At 37.1% G+C, this 22151-nt stretch overlaps 1 protein-coding gene across 2 annotated transcripts in view; it reads right to left on the reverse strand.

The window, feature by feature from the left end:
- The window catches only part of Lrrtm4 (leucine rich repeat transmembrane neuronal 4), a 792914-nt gene that overhangs the window by 590111 nt on the left and 180652 nt on the right, over nucleotides 1-22151 (reverse strand). The window lies entirely within an intron of this gene.

The following is a 22151-nucleotide window of genomic DNA, read 5'->3' on the forward strand; positions in this document are numbered from 1 at the left end:
GCTGCTTTTGTTTTGAGACAATCTGGCTGATCTGGATCTCACAGTCCCATTTTCACTACTGAATAGTGATTTGACTTATCCAACATGAATCAATTAGAGACATTCCATAATCAGGAAATCTGAAAATCGCTCATAAAGTTTTTTTCTTGGCTTCATTTAGAAATGACAGTTAATAAGATTGTATGAATCTCTTTAAAATTTGTAAAACTTCAAGCTACGTAGGGTTCTATATTGACCAGAGTGAGTTGGGTCCTTATTAATATATTTCAATAAAAACATTACCTATTAGTCACTGAAAATATATTTGTGTTTTATATATGCAGCTAATGACAGTGTGTCACTTTAAAAATTATAGTCTAATTAACAGTAAAATATTATGCCATTGTTACAATATTTAAAAACTTTTCATTGCTGTAGGATAAGATATTTGGCATAAAAGTTTATGAATAAAAGTATAAGTTACAATTGTATATTCAGAGTACTGTACCCACAAATGATGTAAACTTGTATTTCAAACCAGACACAGACAAAAATAAATGCAAATAATATCAGAAAATGTGATGGGAATTTTTTAAGTAATCTTTAGTTTTTGAATAACATAGTTTTTAAACTTCGATAAGTTCAAACTAGCACAAGTCAACAATGATAAATTTCTTTCTTTGAACACTAAGTTACAATATCATTCATGTGTAAAATAAATCTTCTACATCACTTAGCTTTTAATTACAAAGTTAAATGTGGGACTGGAGAGATATGTAAACATTTGGGAACACTAGCTACTCTTGTAGAAGAGCAAAGTCAGGTTCCAGCATCCACATCAAATTACTCACAACTTCCTATAATTTCATCTTCAGAGGATCCTGTAGGGACCATTTTCTTTCTCATGAACATGTATGTGAATGTTATGTGCTGGCAAAATCTCTTTGCCTACAGAGTTCTAAGTATGGAATGAAGTAAAGGAAGATAATTTTCTTCCCAGGTGACTCTTTAGAATTTCCACAAATTCTTTTCTGAACACATAAACAGACACACACACACACACACACACACACACACACACACACACACACTGGTGATAGTAGATATAGAAGAAAGCATGGCTCTAGATCAATAATAAAGAATGAAAGCAGCACAGGAATTCAGAACCTTTTGTATCTTAACTTACCTACCACTCTCTTGTAAATAAATTGATTCCTTCTGAACCCATGAGCATAAACTCTTTCCTTAAGATGCATAACCCATTTAATTAGCTGTTTTATTATCACCATAAAAGCAATAGACTATAATTGTATTATACATTCTTATACAATTATTCTATACATACCCCCCACTTCCCTAGATTATCCTTTTTATCTCTCCCCTCCCCATAAATCTCTCTAACACATACATTTATGCCAATTTTCTTTGTTCTGCTGACCCTGAAGTTAAGCAGGATCATCTGAGTGACTATGGGTTTGGCGTTATCTTCTGGAACCTGAAAACAGTTAACTCTCTATACAGTAAATGGCAGTGATTCCTCTTGAACAAGAAATTATCAATAGCCAGGGGATAAAAGGAAAAAGGTAAGTCCGTGTGATCCCTCCTCCTTTCTTGACTGACTAGTGATAGAGTCGGTACTATTTATGCCTAGGGCAGGTAAAAACAGCTGTGAGTTAGTTAGTCAGTGATTATATGAAGTGTAAAGAGTGATATTACACAATCCTTCACTCTGAACACTTATAAGTATCTCATCCTGTCTTCCAATGTGTTCACTGGACTTTAGAGTGGCAATATAAATGTCTTGCTTCATATTTAGTTCATACTTATTAGATGAGAAATCTTGAGTTTCTTGCATTCAATTAACTCAAAAAAAGCCTTGATTCAAACTCATAGGATTTATATATGCCTTGGAACTCCCCCATATCATCTTTCACCTATGACTGAAAGGGACAAGGTTGTGATGGAGGTTGAATGCAAAGGTATTAAAAGGCACACTAACTTCTGTCATTTCAGTATATTGTGGGTCACATTAGAGAAAAGGGATGCACAGTGAAGATATTGAGGCAAGTATGTGATCTGCATCTCCCAAGGATTCAACATTTTCAAAACATAAGCCTTTGTCAATGTCTCACTTGACAGTAATTTTGTTCTTCTAATTTGTAGGAAAGGGAGTATTGTCTCCCTTCTCAATAACTTTCTTCAAACAATCAATGAGAGATTGTGTCCATGACTGCTGAACAAAAAGTGAAAAATATAAGATAATTTTGAAATGTTTAAGAAATTTAAAAATATGTTCCCAGATGACTAGTGAAACATGGCAGAATTTCGAAGGGATGAGATGGATGTAGGATCTGCCAAATTGTATTACTAAAATGATTCAGACCTCAAGACTGGAACAGAGCATATCAGCTTTATTTCTCAACAATAAACTATTATTATCAACCTTACGTTCTCTACTCTGATCAGGGGTTTTTGTTAAGTATTCTAGGCATGTGCTTTCCAAGAACTACTTTAAAGCACTCATCACTCGCAGATCCTTGGTGGCATGAACACATTGGATTTCAAAAGAAAGGGTGAGAGGACTCAGGAATTTTTAAGAGTGCCTACTGCTCTTACAGAGGAACCAAGTTCAGCTCCCAGCACACACACCAGGTGGCTTACAACCACCAGAAACTCCAGGTGGCATTGTCATCTGCTCTCTTCTGGCTTTAATAAGGACTTTCACACACCTGGTGCACACACCCATCTGGTGCATGCACACAAACATGCACTCATGCAGACACACATATAATCATCATATATACATAAATGAAAGTGAGTACAGAGGGCATTGTGTAGCACCTGGGGGAGCCATCTTGGTTCCCGGATCCCACCAAGACTAGTCCTCACAGGTGAGAGAGTGGACTACAGAAGCTAACAGTTTCTTGGACAGGCAGAAACCACAGAGCTAATGAGGCAGACCCCTTTTCCGGCTCCAGACATCCGGGCACCTTCCCTGACAGAGGAGAGGTGTCCACCCGGCCCAGGAGGGAGTTTCCAGAGCATCTGCAGGAGACTTCTTGGTTCCCAGACTCCACCAACACTAGTCTTCACAGGTGAGAGTGTGGACTACAGAAGCTAACAGCTTCTTGGATAGGCCCTGTTTGGGGCCTTCATCTTCTGCTGGGAAGCAGGTCCTCATGCCAGATATCTGTGCACCTTCTCTGCAAGAGGAGAGTTTGCCTGCAGAGAGTGCTCTAACCACTGAAACTCAAGAGAACTAGTCTCCCAGGTGGGCTGATAAAGGCTAACAGAATCACGAGAGGAACAAGCTCTAACCAGAGACAACTATAACAACTAACTCCAGAGATTACCAGATGGTGAAAGGCAAACATAAGAATCTTACTAACAGAAACCAAGACCACTCACCATCATCAGAACCCAGCACTCCCACCTCAGCCAGTCCTGGGCACCCCAACACACACAAATAGCTAGACCTGGATTTAAAAGCATATCTCATTATGATGGTAGAGGACATCAAGAAGGACTTTAATAACTCACTTAAAGAAATACAGAAGAACACTGCTAAAGAGTTACAAGTCCTTAAAGAAAAACAGGAAAACACAACCACACAGGTAGAAGTCCTTAATGAAAAAGAGGAAAACACATCCAAACAGGTGATGGAAATGAACAAAACCTTACAAGACCTAAAAAGGGAAGTAGACACAATAAAGAAAACCCAAAATGAGGCAACACTGGAGATAGAAACCCTAGGAAAGAAATCTGGAACCATAGATGCAAGCATCAGCAACAGAATACAAGAGACAGAAGAGAGAATCTCAGGTGCAGAAGACTCCATAGAGAATATCAGCACAACAATCAAAGAAAATGCAAAATGCAAAAAGATCTTAACTCAAAATATCCAGGAAATCCAGGACACAATGAGGAGACCAAACCTACAGATAATAGGAGTAGATGAGAGTGAAGATTTTCAACTTAAAGGGCCAGCAAATATCTTCGACAAAATTATAGAAGAAAAGTTACCAAACCTAAAGGAAGAGATGCCCATGAACATACAAGAAGCCTACAGAACTCCAAATAGACTGAACCAGAAAAGAAATTCCTCCTGACACATAATATTCAGAACAACAAATGCAATAAATAAAGATACAATATTAAAAGCAGTAAGGGGAAAAGGCCAAGTAATATATAAAGGCAAGCCAATCAGAATTACACCAGATTTTTTCACCAGAGACTATGAAAGCCAGAAGATCCTGGACAGATGTTATACAGACACTAAGAGAACACAAATGCCACCCCAGGATATGATACCCAGCCAAAGTTACAATTACCATAGATGGAGAATAAAAAGTATTCCACTACAAAACCAAATTCACACATCATCTTTCCACAAATCCAGCCCTTCAAAGGATAAAAACAGGAAAAAAAACAAAAAACAAAAAAACAAAAAAACAATACAAGGACGGAAACCACACCCTAGCAAAAGCAAGAAAGTAATCCTTTAACAAACCTAAAAGAAGACAGCCACAAGAACAGAACGCCAACCCTAACAACAAAAATAATAGGAAGCAACAATTTCTTTTCCTTAATATCTCTTAATATCAATGTACCCAATTCCCCAATAAAAAGACATAGACTAACAGACTAGCAACACAAAAAGAACCCAGAATTTTGCTACTTACAGGAAACCCATCTCAGGGAAAAAGACAGACACTACCTTAGAATGAAAGGCTGAAAAACAGTTTTCTAAGCAAGTGGTCTGAAAAAACAAGCTGGAGTAGCCATTCTAATATCTAATAAAATAGACTTCCAACCCAAAGTTATCAAAAAAGAAAAGGAGGGGAACTTCATACTCATCAAAGGTAAAGTCTTCCAAGAGGAACTCTCAATTCTGAATATCTATGCCCCAAATGCAAGGGCAGCCACATTCATTAAAGACACTTTAGTAAAGCTTAAAGCACACATTGCACCTCACACAATAATAGTGGGAGACTTCAACACACCACTTTCATCAATGGACAGATCATGGAAACAGAAACTAAACAGGGACACAGAGAAACTAACAGAAGTTATGAAACAAATTGATCTGACAGATATCTACAGAACATTTTATCCTAAAACAAAAGGATATACCTTCTTCTCAGCACCTCATGGTGCCTTTTCTATACTTAACCATATAATTGGTCACAAAACAGGACTCAACAGATACAAAAATATTGAAATAGTCCCATGCATCCTATGAGATCAGCATGCACTAAGGCTGATCTTCAATAACAACATAAATAATAGTAAGCCAACATTCATGTGGAAACTGAACAACACTCTTCTCAATGATACCTTGGTCAAGGAAGGAATAAAGAAAGAAATTAAAGACTTTTTAGAGTTTAATGAAAATGAAGCCACAACATACCCAAACTTATGGGACACAATGAAAGCATTTCTAAGAGGGAAACTCATAGCTTTGAGTGCTTCCAAAAAGAAACTAGAGAGAGCACATACTAGCAGCTTGACAACACACCTAAAAGCTCTAGAACAAAGGGAAGCAAATTCACCCAAGAGGAGTAGACTGCAGGAAGTAATCAAACTCAGGGGTGAAATCAATCAAGTGGTAAAAAGAAGAACTATTTAAAGAATCAACCAAATGAGGAGCTGGTTCTTTGAGAAAATCAAAAAGATAGATAAACCCTTAGCCAGACTCACTAGAGGGCACAGGGACAGCATCCTAATTAACAAAATCATAAATGAAAAGGGAGACATAACAACAGATCCTGAAGAAATCCAAAACACCATCAGATCCTTCTACAAAAGGCTATACACAACAAAACTGGAAAACCTGGACAAAATGGACCAATTTCTAGACAGATACCAGCTACCAAATTTAAATCAGGATCAGGTTAATGATCTAAACAGTCCTATATCCCCTAAAGAAATAGAAGCAGTCATTAATAGTTTCCCAACCAAAAAAAAAGCCCAGGACCAGATGGGTTTAGTGCAGAGTTCTATCAGACCTTCAAAGAAGATCTAACTCCAGTTCTTCACAAACTATTCCTCAAAAGAGAAGCAGACGGTACTGTATCCAATTCATTCTATGAAGCCACAATTACTCTGATGCCTAAAGCACAGGAAGACCCAACAATGATATAGAACTTCAGACCAATTTCCTTTATGAATATCAATGGAAAAATCCTCAATAAAATTCTTGTTAACGGAATCCAAGAACACATCAAAACAATCATCTATCCTGACCAAGTAGGTTTCATTCCAGGGATGCAGGGATGATTTTATATATGGAAATCCATCAAAGTAATCCACTTTATAAACAAACTCAAAGATGAAAAGGACATGATCATCTCTTTTGATGCAGAGAAAGCATTTGACAAAATCAAACACCCATTCATGATAAAAGTCTTGGAAAGATCAGGAATTCAAGTCCCATATCTAAACATGATAAAAGCAATCTACAGCAAACCAGTAGCCAACATCAAAATAAATGGTGAGAAGCTTGAAACAATCCCACTAAAATCAGGGACTAGACAAGGCTGTCCACTCTCCCCATACCTATTCAACAATGTACTTGAAGTCCTAGCCAGAGCAATTCAACAACAAAAGGAGATCAAGGGGATACAAATTGGAAAAGATGCAGTCAAAATATCACTTTTTGCAGATTATATGATAGTATATATAAGTGACCCTAAAAATTCCACCAGAGAACTCCTAAGCCTGATAAACAGCTTCAGTGAAATAGCTGTATATAAAATTAACTCAAACAAATCAATGGCCTTTGTCTACACGAAGGATATACAGACTGAGAATGAAATTAGGGAAACAATACCCTTCTCAATAGTCACAAATATATAAAATACCTTGGCGTGACTTTAACTAAGGAAGTGAAAGATCTATATGATAAGAACTTCAAGTCTCTGAAGAAAGAAATTAAAGAAGATCTCAGAAGATGGAAAGATCTCCCATGCTCATGGATTGGCAGGATCAATATAGTAAAAATGGGTATCTTGCCAAAAGCAATCTACAGATTCAATGCAATCTCCATCAAAATTCCAACTCAATTCTTCAAGGAATTAGAAAGGGCAATCTGCAAATTCTTCTGGAACAACAAAAAACCTAGGATAGCAAAAACTCTTCTCAAGGATAAAAGAACCTCTGGTGGAATTACCATGCTTGACCTAAAGCTGTACTACAGAGCAATTGTGATAAAAACTTCATGGTACTGGTATAGTGACAAACAAGTAGACCAATGGAATAGAATTGAAGACCCAGAGATGAACCCACACTCCTATGGTCACTTGATCTTTGACAAGGGAGCTAAAATCTTCCAGTGGAAAATAGACAGCATTTTCAACAAATGGTGCTGGCACAACTGGTGGTTATCATGCAGAAGAATGCAAATTGATCCATTCCTATCTCCTTGTACTTAGGTCAAATCTAAGTAGATCAAGGAACTCCACATAAAACCATAGACACTGAAACTTATAGAGTAGAATGTGGGGAAAAGCCCAGAAGATATGGGCACAGGAGAAAAATTCCTGAGGTTCTTTATATTTACTCATTTATTCATGTAGTTAGGTAGTTCTTTTGTAGAGCTACTCATGCCACCACATGCATTAGAGAACAACTTTAAAGAGTCAGGTCTCTCCTGTTCCCATGCAGGCCTTGGAGATTACTCTGGTTATCAGGGTTGAGGACAAGTGCTTTTACCTGTGTAGCCATCTCAGGAAGCATATTAATTGTTTTAAGTGTATGGAGCACCGAGGAAATGGCCAGCGGGCAAAATACCTACTGCACAAGCATGAGGACTTGAGTTCAGATTCCCAACACCCAGGCAAAAAGCCAGTTGTGGTGATATGTGCCTGGAACCCCAATATTATGGTGGTAGAGCAAAGACAGATAGAACCTGGTGACTCACTGGCTTGCCAGTCTACACGTACTGTGAGCTAAGGGTTCAGTGAGGCTATTGTATCAGAAAAATAAGGGAAAGAGCCATAGAGAAAGGCACCTGACATTGATTTCTGGCTTCTACACATACATGCATGATTGCACATGCACACTCACATTTACATGCTTCCATGAACACACACAGATCACACACACACACACATACACACACACACACACACACACTAGCATTGCTTTTTGTTCTCTGTATGTTAGACATTTTGTTATATGATGAACATAATCGCAGATTGAAAGAACCCTATCGAATTCTTAATGGACACAATGAATCTTGCAACACATTTCAGAAATAATGGTGATTTTTTTTAAAACCTTAATTACAAATCGTAAATCATACCTAGTCGTTTCATTATAAACTGCTGCAAGGTTTCTAAGCATTGAGGTCTGGCAAAAAAAAAATCTCTACATATATTAGTATTGATCCAATAAAGAAGAATAATTTGTGAATAACATTTGAGTATTAGCGATGTTTTCTCCACTCTGCAAGACATATAGATAGAAACTCTGCTAAACCACCACAGCAGCTGCTGGGAGCCTTCATTTCATTTTGGGACAATGGTTGGAATCCCATTATATTAAGTAATTCTGTATACTGGGTCTTTGAGGTAGGAATAAGAAAACACATTGTGGCAAGTTTAGCTATTGTGAGTTCAGAGTTCAGGAGAAAATTCAATTCTTCTGGAAATGAGCGCAATGGAACAGCTGGTCAAACACAATTTACTCGCTCACTGAAATGAGCTTAATGATTTCTGGGGAAGCACAGAAGAGCTTACTAAAAAGGGTCATAAAGAATATCAGCCAGATTTAAGACACTTTTGGTTTAAAAGGGCATCAGCTTATAGACTGTGTTGCAACCTTCCCCAATTCTGAAAACAAACCATTGCAACAAAGTAAAATGAACAAAATAGATATAATATAAACACATACAGTCTAGGAAGACAGAAATAAATATTATAATGATTGGCTTAAAACTGAATAATTTTATGTTCTTGGCAGCTTGTAGCTAAACATGTTGAAAACTTTTCATTAATTCTAAGAGTAATAGAAAGGGCTGGAGAGCTAGCCCAGCAGTTACAGGCATGTACTGCTTTTGCAGAACACCCAGCTTTGATTTTCCAGTACCTACTTTAGGAAGCTCACTGTCTCCTGTAGCTCAGCAACCAGAAGTCTGACCCCCTCTTTTGGCTTCTGCAAGCAACGGCAACCACATGACAGACAGACACACTGCAACCACATGACAGACAGACACACTCCTGCCAAAATGCCCAAATAGCAGGGAGATAGAACCTGAACAGAGTAACTGCAGTAAACGAACTGAGCCCCCCAGTGGAGGAATGGGGTCACCAACCCACCTTCTAAGTTTTTGACCCAGAATTGTTCCTGTCTAAAAGAAATGCAGAAAAAAATTAGAGAAGAGACTGAATTACAAGATATCCAGTGATCAGGTCAACTTGGGATCCATCCCATGGGCAGGCATCAAACTCTGACACTATTACTTATGCTATGTTGTGCTTGCAAGCAGGAGCCTTGCATGGCTGTCCTCTGTGAAGCTCTACCAGCAGCTGACTGAAACAGGTGCATGTACTTGCAGCCAACCATTGGACTAAGGTCGGGGATCCCTATGGAAGAATTAGAGGAAGAACTGAAGGAACTGAAGAGGATGGCAACCCCATAGGAACACCAACAGTGTCAACTAACCTAGACTCTTGGAAGCTCCCAGAGACTGAGCCACCAACCAAAGAGCATTCATAGGCTGGTCCATGGCCCCTGATGCATATGAGGCAGAGGACTGCCTTGTCTGGCTTCAGTGGGCGAGGCTGTGTCTAATTCTATTGAGACATGATGCCCCAGGGAAGGGGAACAGCCAGGAGTGGGATGGGAAGGGGAGGGGAGCATCTTTTCAGAGGCAAAGTGGAGGGGGGAGGAAGTGAAGAACTCTTGGAGAGGAGACTGGAGGGGGCAACATTTGGAGTGTAATAAATAAAATAATTAATTTTTAAAAATACTATAATAAAGCAATTATAAGAGAAGTATTAACAAATTATGCAATTTTAATGCATGACAGAAAGCCAGAACTTTCAACTGTGATAAAAGTCATTTGGGAAAAAAATTAGAAAAGAAAATAGTTTAAGTCACTGTTTACTTCCACAGTGAGGTGATAAAGTTACTCTTTTACAATGTGGATGCAGCATTTGGAGGACTATTAGAATACTATCACAATCTTTCTTCCCATTTACTTTAAAAATAGCAGATTCACATGAGACTTCAAAATAGCAAGAGTGTTCACAGGGATCTGGCATTCATTATCTCCCAGATACAATACATAAACATGAATTCGATGCCAGTCCTTTACACAAGCAGGGAAATGATGGATGTCAGGTTTAGTTCATCACTAATTTCTCACCTTGCCTTGATTTTAATAGAAAATGATTTAGCTTTGTCTGTATAAATGGTTTGCCTGCATGCATGTATGTGCAGCATGTGTAGTCAGGGCCTGAGGAGGACAGAAGAGGGCATCCATCAGATCCCCAAGAACTGTCATTATAAGTGGCTGTGAGAAGTCATGTAGCTACCGGGAACAGAAGCCAGGTCCTCTGCAAGAGCAGTAATTGCTTTTGACACTGAGTCATCTCTCCAGACCCATCTTCCTTCACTCAAAAAAAATTATTTATTTGCTTTTATACATTTGAATACACTGTTGCTCTCTTCAGACACACCGAAATAGGGCACCAGATCCCATTACAGATGGTTGTAAGCCACCATGTGGTTGCTGGGAATTGAACTCAGGACCTCTGGAAAAGCAATCAGTGCTCTTAACCTCTGAGACATCTCTCCAGCCCTTCCTTCACTTTCTAAGCTATGCTAAGAAACACACTTACAGATATTGGAGTAGGGAGAAATTAGTTGACAATATCATAAAGCTATGGAGTGGGAAAATGTTGAAAGGCACTTGTTATAGGTAATGAAACTGCACAGAAAGGACTTAACATCTGCTTTTCCATAGGCTTAGACTGGAAGCTGAAGGGCAACAGTCACATTTGGTCTATGCAGTTTCTTTTACTGAGTACAGATAACAATTTCAAGGAAGTTTAGTGCTAGCAAAAGGAAACAGGTGGGGTGGGGAAACTGCAAGATGCCTTGTCGGGAAAGGTGCTTGTCCACATGCCTAATGACCCAAGTTTGATACCAAGAAACAAGATGGGAGAAAAGGAGAGAACAGACCCTGCAAGTTTTCCTCTCATTACTGCATATATGCCCTGATTCGTGCAGACTAACACACATGTACCAACACACAAAATACATGAGTAAAAATGTAGCTTTTTCAAAGGACACAGAAAGGTGTGAGGTGTGAAGATATAGCATAAGAAAGAAATGAGAGAAATGAACAGACTAAGTCCTGAAATACAATGTGAAATCGGAGATTGGAAGACAATTTCATAGCAGGAGGAAATAAATGCACTGAAGGCAGAGAGCAGAAGCGATGGCAGAGGATTTACCAGGGGTGACTTCTCTTCTTCTATAGTTTACAGGTAATTAAGTAAAAAGTTGTAATTTTCACAACTTATCATCCTTTCTCTATGGTTTCCACTTAGACAAATGACCATTTTCTCTTTTAAATTATATACAATACACACTATTTCTCTTTTAAATTAAATTTGGGGGCTGGAAGGATGACTCAATATAGTTAAGACAGCTTGCTGCTTTAGCACAGGACCCATGTTGGGTGGTTCCCAACCACCTGGAACTCAAGGAGATCAGACCTGTTTTCTGCCCTCTGTGGGTCCCTACTAACACATAAATCCACATGTCCACATGTGTGCACATGTACACACACACAGTACTACTATTATTAATTCTGTGTTTAAGTATGAGCAACATCAAATATTTGCATTGACTCCCATATTTTCAACTGAGAGAAATTCTAAGGTTTAGGCTAAGACCTTACCTGTGTATGGAAGGCTTCATGACATTCTCCAGTGTCAGTTGCTCATTGCAGAGGGATAGGTCCCAATAGCTGTTGGCACTTGTTGATGTCATCCTTAATTGCCTTTAAAATTCATGGCTCAAGGCTTTCTGGTATTCTTTTATACCAAGACTGTCGATGTAGTCTCAAATATTCTGATGTTGTACCATCACTTTATCTTGTTATATATTTTAAAGTCATCTTGAAATAGAAACCTTCCTACCTGTTTTGATGCAATGGAGAAAAAGGGCTATTTCTGTTTTTTTATCATTGAACTTCTAATTTCTAAAAGAGTCTCCTAAGGAAGACTACCAGATGAACCATGAGTCTCCCTGCCACATCCCTAAACTTCTCATCGTGTTTCACCCTACAGTTCTAGTCTAAGTCCAACCCTTTGGATTTGAGTATATATTACAGGCCATTCTATCTTTGATGCTATTCAAATTGGATTTCGGTTGTTCAGTTTTTCTCTCTGTATGAACCCTATCATTAATTGAGAGGGTAAGTATTACAAATTTCAGATTATCACTTTAGTCTATATTTTAGATTCATTAAAAACTGTGTTAAGAACACAACATGCACCCCCTCTTATTTCATTAATTAAGTAAGTAATTCAAAACAGTGTCTGTGGACTAAGCTATTCTGGAACTTCCCATGTAGCTTAAGGTGAGGTTTAACTCCTAATCTCATGCCTACATCTACCAAGGTTTGAGTTTTCAGGGTTTCATTGTCTTGCCATAATGAAGGTCATAAACTTGCTTACATCAAGGCCTGAGGAGACATGCCAATGTTTATTTACTGTATAAAGTAAACGTGGGCCGACTGATATATCAAAAATACATTTCAAAAGCTGTTGATTAAAAAGAGGACAATTAGAAATGTAGCTTAGATAATAAAGTACTTGCCTAATTTTTATAAAGCCTTGGGTTTATTTCTAGTATTACTTAAAAGCAAGTGCTTAGGTAAGGCATGGTAGCACACAGTTCTAATCCCAGCACTCAGGAGGCAGAGGCAGGTATATCTCTGTGAATTCAAGGCCAGGCTGTCTACAAAGTGAGTCCAGGAAAGCTAAGGATACACAGAAAAACCCTATCTAAAAGAAAACAAAATAAACAGGAACTAGAGAGATAGCTCAGATGTAAAGAGCACTCGCTGCTCTTCCAGAGGTCCTGAGTCAATTCCCAACAACCACATGGTGGCTCATATGTCTGGTATCCTCTTCTGGTCCATAGGCATGCATGGGGGCAGAACATTTTATATACAATAAATAAATAAATCTTCAAAAAACAAAACGAAACAGGTGCTTGACAGACCCTGCCTGAGTGATCCAGGAAGATTTCTGACATCAGCTGTGGGCCTCCATATTCTTGTGTAGACATGCATACACACACACACACACACACACACACACACACACACACACACACACACACACTATAAAAAGAAAAATCCACACAAGGCAACAGGTTCCTGTGAGCTCTTCACCATTTGTTCTATTCTGTGATAAAAACTGTTTCTCATGAGCTATATCCTCTTAACAAAAAAAATGGTAGCATTAACTACCACACATGCTATTGAATAGCAGACCTCTGTAACATAAGCTGGCCTGACTGAGACTTTATACCCTGTGAGTTCAGCTCTCCCTCTGCTTCCCCTGGTAATCATGTGTTTATAATGTGTTTGACTTTTCTTAAATAGTTCAAATAGATGTATCCATGGAACCACTGTTCTTTTGTGACATGGTGCAGTTTTTATTTTTAAAGAAGAGAGAAGTATATAGTATTTTTACAGTTTTATTCATCTTTCTCTGTAAAGGGGGTGTCACCACAGGAAAATGTTATCTAAACACAGTAGGGAAGCTATACATGTCAACTCATTGCAGTTGTGACAACACACACACACAAACACAACCAGTACAGGGATTTTAGCATACAATACAATAGAATACAATGACAATTGTTAGCTTCTCGGGGGGGGGGCATTTTTCTGTAGTAGTGAAGCACTCCTTAAATGGACCACTTCTCATTGGAAGGCTGCATATCCAGAAATACTTGGGCAATAGATATTAGTCTTGAAGGATTAAAATAAAAGCAAAGTTGTGTAGACAAGGAAGTAGGGATGAAATGGAAAGACCTGGGGGATGATAATAAGTTAAAAAGTTATATTTCCTCTCATTGTGGAAATTTGACATTTTGCATGAGTAATAAAAACTTTAAAAATAATATACACAACTAACAAAGAAACAAGCACACAATGAAGGGGAATTGTACACCTCAGATTCAGTAAGATCTACAAGCCATCAGCCATCCTTTCATTCTCACCCCAGAACAAAACCACAATTATAACCACTGTTCTTGATTATAGAAAGTGCTTCTAAGAGTGGAGACATTGAAGGAGACACCTTGAGTGTCCTTACATTCTGAGACCACATACCAGAGACATCAGACTCTGTATCTATCTTTCTTTCCCATGTGTAGAAAATTCCAGTTATCATTGTTAAAGTTATAACCATTGTTCTAGATTATAATCAGTGCTTTTAACAATGGGAAGATTGAAGGAGACAGCTTGAGTATCCTTACATTCTGAGACCACACACCAGAGACATCAGATTGCATCTTGTTGTATGGGGAAAATCACAGTTATCACTGTGTAAAAGGGAGATAAATCAAAAAACAAGGAAAGTCCTTGGGAAACCATTAGGCCCTAAGGATGTGATCAGAGTACCTGGATACTGTCACCAATTTTACTTTATTACAAACCTTTTGTGTGAAGTCATAAAGAAACTATTAGAAACCTGTAATACACATTGCAAATTCTTTCTTTCTTCCTTCCTCTCCCTGTCTCATTCTCTCTTTTTCTGATTCTCTCTCAATTATTCCATTTAAATACAAAACTAAAGCAATATTATGAACATATTAAGCTCTAGAAAAATGGACCATGGAATGAATCTGACCTTTAGAATAAGGTGCTGTGACCCTTCGTACGTATTAATCTGGTTGTCATTATAGATTTTCAGGCTTTTCTAGGTTTCAAAATGTTTCATGTGTGGGAAAAAAAACAACCTCTTGTTAGATTTTTTTGAACAAAGTCCTTGAAGTTTTCTCTTAATGGGAATTCCCTCTTATAAAATATTTAAACTAACTTCTTAATATTGGAATAGCTTAATATTGCTAATTTAGAAAGATAATGAAGAGAGGGGCTGTATAATTTTGATGAAACTTTCTTTCGTGAATGCAGTTGTTCCAACAAGAACACTCAATACTGGAATGCTACAATCAACTCACCTCTCCTTCATTTTGATCTTACTGGGATGTCTTCACTCACTGAAGAAATCTGCAAGGCCAATGAATCTGAAATGGCTCTGAAAACACCTCAGCGTCTCCTGGTCTAGGACAATATCTCAGATTGTCTTTGATTCTGATGAAAGCTTTTGAGGCTTGGTAAGTTGTTTTTAGAATGTACTTCAATTGTGCTCTACCATATTTTTCCTTGTGATTACATGGGGTTATAACTTTTATGGAAGAAGACTACAGCAATAAAATGCTGTTACTATGATTTCTAAGCTGTTGTGGGGAAGCTTGCTATCATCAAGATTGATTTCTGATGATGACAGCCATCATCAGGCTGAGGTGGGATGTGTGCTCTCTGCATTGGAAAGCCACTTTTGACCCCTTCCAAACTCTACAATTTGGAAGCTAATCACTACACATATTTAATGCTCAAGAAGAGGAGAAACACAGATCTTGCGCTGGAAATTGAGATATCACCGCTAAGAAATACTTGTAGTTCTTTTATGTGGCTCTCTCTCTCTCTCTCTCTCTCTCTCTCTCTCTCTCTCTCTCTCTCTCTCTCTCTCTCTCTCTCTCTCCATTCTTTCCTCTCTCCCTCCCTCTCTCTTAAATTCTTTCCTCCTTCAATCTCTCACCCTCTGATTTCTCTCTACTTATTTAACTGATATTTGAATGAGGATCTGCTCACTTGTTTTATATATCACAAGGAGAAGTAACAGATGGCACATTATGTTGTGCACTGGAGTGCTGATATCTCTTCAGCTTGGACCATTCTTTTATATTGTTGCAGTTTTCTTGTGCAGGACCACTGAGATGCCTCCAGGTCTTTGCCTGTTGAACAAACTTTCTGGAACGCTTAATATATTGCAGACTAATCCTGGGCATTGTCTTTCTTAGCTTTTCAATCAATCATTTCTCTAAGGAACTCTGGTTTTCTTAGAAAAGCTAACAGAAATCAAGATGCCGACCCAAGACAGCAATTTTTCAAATGAAAAGTATTTCTTCTTGTTCATAATATGTGATACTAAACTGAATTTTTATAACAAAATTGTACAGTATAAAATGCTATACAATAGTATTTTTATAGGTATGTGAAGATATTCTATACAGATGATGATATTGACTTTCACAATTATTCTTCTTATTTAAGGTTGTCATGTTTTGTAAATCTCTTATTTTCGACAAGCTCTCAGGAAGATAAAGCATATTAGTATTTTGTACATCTGACTTCAAATTTTATGCTTCCTGTTAAGTATGATGTTTTGTTGTTTATTAATACTAATTACTTCAGTCAGCTCTAAGACAAAGAGAAAGTATTTGTTATTTTCTTTTCTATACAAGATATGTTAAATGATAATTCACCATTTTGAATTTTCTCAGAGAAATGCTTAACCATTTTTCATTTGTGTAATTATAATTTAATTACAGTATTTATTCCTGCTATTTCTTTGCCCTAAGTCTTCTTATATAACACTTCCCACTCCCCTATAAATTCATGGCTTCTGTTTAAAAATTTTAATTTAACCTTTGGATATTTTACTTCTAATTTAATTTAACATCATTTTGTCAAAAGGGTGAACCCTTAAAGTTAGTTTAGTAATTTAGGTTATACTAAAAAGTCTATTTTCATTGTTTTTTGATGTGTGAGATTATAAGTATTGGCAACATCTCATTGTTCTTTAGAAATTCTCCAATAGAAGCTGGCAAGGTGGTTTAGAAGTTAAGAATCCCATGGCCTGCATCTAGGCTTTTCCACACATGCACATAGACTGCTGATGTGAAGCTTGATCCGCATGTGGCTCCCAAACAATTGGAACAGAGGCTGTATGTGGGATTTGTTCTTCTAGCTGGGCTGTCTTGTCTAGCCTCTGGTGGAGAGGAAATAACTACCCAGGGAGACCCCCCACCTGCTCTGAGTAGAAGGGGAGAAGGGGTGGAAGGATTGTGGAAGGGGGTGTCTGGGAGGGAGGCAGTGAGCCAGATGTTAAGAGAATAAGTAAAAAAAAATATGATACGATATGGTATAATACAAATACAATACAATACCACCCATGGCTTTCCCAGAGGACCTGTGTTCATTTCCCAGCACTCACATGGAAGCTCACAGCCTCCTGTAACTCTGGCTTCTTGAGAACTCTCTCCCTCTTCTGGGATCTTAAGGCACTGCATGTACAACATGTTTGTTATACATATATTTACACACACATATGCGAGCGTATGTAAATACACACACACAGCTTTTTTAAAGGCTTTAGAAATTATACAGACTGAGCAAGTTGTATTCATGTCTTTAAGATATATATTTGCACTCACTAAGACACAAACATGTGAGCACACATATAAACACTCAGAGATACACACAATGAAACAGGAAGCTGTGATTTTGAAAAAGGGCAAGGGAAGTATTGTGGGACTGTTTAAAGGTAGGAAATGGAGAGAGAAATGGCTTAATTATAATTTCAAAAATTTAAATAAATAATTTAGAAAATTTACTCCAGATACCATAATTCCATTATTTACTTTCAGTAAACATTATTTTTATATACTCAGTATTTTCTATTTATTTTTTTATTTTCTCATGTATTTGTCAATTTAAGTCTTTTCCAGAGATAAATTTTGGAAATTATTTTTCTTTCTCCTTCAATTTAATTTTTAGCTTAATTTGTTTTTGTAACTTATGTCTTGTTTAAATAGAATGATTAAAATTTATTAAATAATTTTGTGACTAAGACAAAGTTTTAATCCTAAATTCTACTTGAAATTCATTCCACAGTACTGGAGATATGGTTCATCTGTGGAGAAAAACCCTTATGTTAGGCGGCTCACAACTACAAACCACTTATAACCCTAGCTCTAGGTTTGCTACCCCTCTTCCTTCTGTCTTCTGCCCTCTGCCCTCTGCCCTCAGCCCTCTGCCCTCTTAACTCTGCTGCTATCCATACACATGTGGCAAACATTCCCACACTGTGACACACACACAAACACTTGCACATACATTCACACATGCACACATGCAAGGATACACACACACACACACAATTTATTTTTAAAAAATTAAATTGCTCAAAAATTTATCCCAGGTATGTAGTTATTTCATTTTCACTGTTGAAATATGTTTCAATTTTGAGTCCTTCATAAGTCCAATCATTTTTAGTTGTGTGTATGTATATATTTATATCAGTGTGTATGAATGAACTCTGTATAAATATACAAATCATGTGTAAATGGTGCCACATATGTGTGTATGTCTATATGTATATTTACATGTGTGTGTACTGCTATGTTCATTTATATATGTGTATATCTGTTTATGTATGGATATGTATATGTGTAATGCATACTAAGACATTATGCATGTGTATATGTGCATATGTTGTATATGGTAAGATTCTATCCCTGTAAAGCTTTAGACAACCATATCTACTTACAGGTAATGATGAGACTATTAAGAGCAATTTTTCCATTTGTTCAGCTGTATTGAATTTCACCAATGCATTGTGGATACCGAGTGCTATCCCTCAAGTCTTCCTTTTCAGACATTAGTCTTGATATTCTCTATTTATTGTCCATCTATTCATCATGGAGCTTTCATTTGTGTGTGTGCTATATGCATGCATTTCTGTGAGTGTGTCATGCTTGTGCATACCACTTTACAGGCCTGGAGAGACCAGGGCTTAATAGCACATATCCTCCTTGGTTGCACAAACCTTATTTTGAGGTAGGGTCTCTCATTAAACCCACAGAACCTGGAGCTTATGTGTTAGCCTAAGTCAACTGGTCAGCAATGCCATGACTCCTGCTATCTCCCTCCCATAGTCCGCTGTGCTGAGATGTCAGGTACACAGCTGTGTTTGACTTTTACATGGCTGTTGGGAAGCAAACTGATCCATCTTCCATGTTACTGGAATTTCCTTTATTAATATTTAACTTTTCACTGGGCTGGAAGTGATACACTGCACTTATTTCTTTTTAATATTTATGTACGCATTTAATATAAGTATTTGACATGACAAGCTAAAACCCATGTCTCCTTCCAGCCCTACCTGGCATTTACACAGTGTCAATGCAAAACTCCTGTGGCAGTCCCTCCTATGCTGTCCCTGTCCCTTATTGTACTTTCATTTTCTATTCATCTACCTTCCCTGCTTGCTGTCCTGAACCTAATTCTGATGTATCACTTTCTAGGTGGATCAATTTATCTGTTTATAATTGTTTTTCTCCTGTGTTTATTATATTTTTAAATTTTTTCCTTCTTGAATCACACTGCTTTAGGCTTTGAGAAATAGTTCTATGACTAATTTTTATCTTATTTTCTATTTTGCCATTTTTCTCTATGATAATTTGTCTGAGCACTAAGCTGATATATGGCAATTATTTTTCTCAACAAATGAAATAAATGATTTTAGAATTATATGATATTTTTTAATGTTTAGAAGTCACTTCAGTCTGGGTAGCTTGAGTTTGTCTATTTTCTGCGTGTGGCTCTTTAAAACTTTTAGTATTTGATAATCTCTATTTTCATCAAGTTATATTTGCTTCCAGCAAAAAGGAATATATCTCACATTTCATTAAGTAATACTTGTTAAATCAGTAGTGTATTAAGCCATAGCTCTTAGCAGTGATCTATTGTAGCGTGTATACCATTTAAGTTATGACTGATTAAACAATATGACCCTACACAACATGTCTAGTCCTTCAGGGAAATATGTAATGATACCTAAGCACACTTTACATATGCAATTTTCAAATACTTCTACAGTTTCTTTTTTCCTTGATATATTTTAATTCATAGGTATTCTTATTTCATGCAAAAAAAAAAGAGAGAGAGAGAGAGACAGAGACAGAGACAGAGACAGAGACAGAGACAGAGAGAGAGAGAGAGAGAGAGAGAGAGAGAGAGAGAGAAAACCAGTTAGCAAGGCCATCCTTGATGGCAGTTTGCTCTGGAAAAATCCCAAAGACTTATGCAGGGGATTTTGTTGGTTTGTTTTGTTTTGTTAGATTTTCCCTGTAGATTGCAACTCAGTGTTCATGTACCCAGAAAGAAAGTTTTCATGACCCCTTTGTGTGATACTGGTGTAGGGACTCATGAACTACAGTTAGTGGAAATGAAGCAAGAGTTTGTGGATGCATTCATTCCTTGTATTGAAATCTTGCAAAAGTTATTGCACTTTTAGTCCCAGAATACAGGTTTGGGAAGGTGTGAACATCATCAATGCATCAAGATTTGAATCAATGACCACAGAGTGGCCCTCTATCTAAACGGATATGTCAATCACACCAGTGCTTATATCTAAGAGTAATGCAAGCTTGTTTAAAACATAAAGGATTTTTTAAGAATTATATTAAAGTTTCTAATCTGGAATTAAGCTAATAGGCAAGTGATTATCTAGACCAAAGTGCACACGTCATTTCCACTTGAATTTTACTACACCTGGCTTGAATGAAATCATGAAATAATGTCAGTTGCTAAGAACACCTGCAGGTTGTAAAGGTTAGCTTATTCACTAGAAGTACAATCTCCCACTGGAGCCTACCTCCTTACTGACTTCCTTAGTGTATATAAGAGGATCAGATGAGGGAAAGGATTTATGCAACAAATTGAGCTTTGAAAATTATACATAGTTTATATTTCATAAACTAAAATAAAATGGTCAAAAGTACTGAGCTGCCCTCTGATTACCTAATGATCCTTTTGTTATGTTTAGAAGTAGTCATATTGCAGTTTGAATATTTCAGATGTTTTGTACTCCCACCCTCAGTGTGTTAGCTCACTCAAGGCACGTGGAATTTCAATGTTTGCTTTGTATGGGGGGAAAAAATGAACAGAGATACATCAATAATTTAATTTCACACCACTTTTTATTCTTACAGCTTAGACTTTGGATATTCTGTCTTCGTTTCTTTTAGTCAGGATTCCTGATAACTGTGTTTCACTAATTCTAACAGACACTCAGATGCAAGCTTGCACATGAGAACCATCGTGATATGGGATAATGAATCCATGTTTAATTACCATAGTGCTAGTTATAAAAGAACAGTGGAGGCATGCTTGAATAAACAAGGCACGCATAAGGATGTGTGAGGGAGGTAGACATATATAAGAACTTGCTTTTTTCACCAAAGACTTTGTAACTCCGGAAACACAGAAGGTTTTCTTTAAAGAGATAAAAGAAAACATGGCACATAGGTTCAGAGCGAGAAAGCTTGCCTTGAGAAGGGTAAGTGTGCCATCAGTTTTACTGTTAGACATCATCCAAGGTACTTGTCCAAATACTGTGCCTTTCAAACTTCCTTAGAGTACTGAACTTCTTTAGTTGCTAGCTGAATTAAATGAGAAATAATCAAAGACAGCATGTGCTAGTAACACCACCACAACCATGGTTATATTAGGACTATTCATAATAGCCATAGCATAAGATAAGTCTAGATACCCAACCATAGCCAAAGTAAATGTGGTATTTATCCATACAATGGAGTACTACTCACAGAAAAAATAAAAAATCATACTGTTTGTAAGTAAATGTTTGGAATTCAGAACATCATTTTAAGTGAAATAAACCTGACACAGATAAGAATCACATATTTGTCTCTCATGTGTGAAATCTACAATAAAACAAAGCTACAAATATACAATAATATCCTAGGAGAGATAACAGGGACCTGAGGAAGATGGGGAAGTTCAATAAGAGAAGGTAACAGGAAGTGGTTGATATATCACAATGTAAAGAATAATTTTTACAGTTAACATAGGCTAGAAAGATGTTTAAGCCTAAATAAGATTTTAATGTAATTTATAATCTATAAAAACTCAAAATGTTAATTACTTATCTCTGCTTTTGTTAGTATTTTAAGTGACATTAAATACTTTGTATAAAGATATTAATAAATTCATTAAAGAGAGTAGTATTGAGTGGCTGAAGAATTTGAAGTTCAGTAATGAACAGGCA

This window comes from Mus caroli, unplaced genomic scaffold (genome assembly GCF_978045245.1).
Source record: "Mus caroli unplaced genomic scaffold, Mus_caroli_1 scaffold_7, whole genome shotgun sequence".
Taxonomy (NCBI): Eukaryota; Metazoa; Chordata; class Mammalia; order Rodentia; family Muridae; genus Mus; species Mus caroli.